This window comes from Grammomys surdaster, unplaced genomic scaffold, assembly GCF_004785775.1.
Source record: "Grammomys surdaster isolate TR1022 unplaced genomic scaffold, NIH_TR_1.0 183, whole genome shotgun sequence".
NCBI classification, from domain to species: Eukaryota; Metazoa; Chordata; class Mammalia; order Rodentia; family Muridae; genus Grammomys; species Grammomys surdaster.
This window is the reverse complement of record NW_021604628.1, coordinates 2,393,009-2,394,543: the sequence shown is the minus strand read 5'-3', so window position 1 is coordinate 2,394,543 and position 1,535 is coordinate 2,393,009.

Here is a 1,535-nt window from a genome sequence, read left to right as displayed (position 1 = left end):
ATCTCTCTTTCCTTTCCTAGCTCCTCCTCTTCCTCCTCCTCTGACTCCTCACTCCGCCTACCTCTCATACAGCCCAATCGCTGAGCTTTATACAAATGTAGTGGGGCGGTATCCCGCTACGAAGGAGGAGTGCGAGAATAGAGTTGGGTGACGGCCCTAGAGTTACTGACAGGGAATGGAGGGGCAGAGATGACTCCCTGGAGCCGTTGCAATGATAGCCTTCTGGTGTCATGGCAGCACCTGGCTCCTATGTGGGAACCTGCTAACAGCACCAATCCCAACTGCTTCTCCAAATTGCTCTGAAGTAGCAAGCCAGCCATTCAAATCCTGCAACAGTCATACACACACACACACACACACACACACCCGCACGCACACAATCTATGACAAAGTTGACTTTAAAAATTAGGCGCATTTTTAATGCATTTAACAATAGCTTCCATAAGGCAGAACGGTGTCAGTGTTAATTCCGGTGGATTCGACCACACCACCTCCTTTAACGTCTTATACTACAGCGTATCTTTGGGCCTCAGAGGACGACAGCTAAACCCAGACACTGACACAGCAGATAAAGGACAGACATCTTCTACGAGCTTGGCAAGTTATACCCATGAAATAAATCACTTAGGCCTGTCATTCTCTGTAGGGTACTTTCTGCTAATTGATGTACGGTGTTTCAATGAGTTTTTTTCCAACGCAGAGAATAGAACCCATGGCCTTGAGCATGCTGGGGAAGTGTTCTACCACCAAGTAGATTTCTTCAGATTTCTCCTCTCCCCTCCCCTGCCCTCTCCTCCCCTCCCTTCCCTTCCCCTCTCCTTCTCTCCTCTTCCTTCGCCTCCCTCTTCCCCCCTTCCTTCCCCCCTTTCCTTCTTTCTTTTCTTTTTGGTAGCAGGGATTCACTGTGCCAGCCTCACTTGGAACTAACTGTGTAGACCAGCCTGGGCTGCCTTCACACCTCTGCCTCTTAAGCCTTGATTGGCAGGCGTGTGGTGCAAGGCCTGCCCTCCAGTTATTTTCCTCTGTGAACACGGTTAGCTGTGTCCTTAGGGGACTGTCTGTCTCACTCAAGTAGCTGCTTTGTTGGTATAAAGGTTTCTGTTGGGTGTGATATTTCATACCTGCCATCTCCCATGGCGGTGCGCCTCCCTGTTTCTGATGATGAAGCTGTCTCTCTCTTTTGCTCTGGCCAGTCTGGCTAGGGGTCTCTAAGTTTAATTGATCTTCTCAAAGCACCGGCTTGTGTGTTGTTTTAATATATTTTTTCTTTTTGTTGTTGTTTGTTTTGTTGCTTGTTTTTTTTTTTTTTTCTAGACAGAGTTTTTCTGTGTAGTCCTGGCTGTCCTGGAACTCAATCTGTAGACCAGGGTGGTTTTTGAATTCGCCAAGATCTGTCTGCCTCTGCTTCCCAAGTGCTGGGATTAAGCTGGGCAGTGGTGGTGCACGCCTTTAGTCCCAGCACTTGGGAGGCAGAGGCAGGCAGATCTCTGAGTTCGAGGCCAGCCTGGTTTACAGAGTGAGTTCCAGGACAGCCA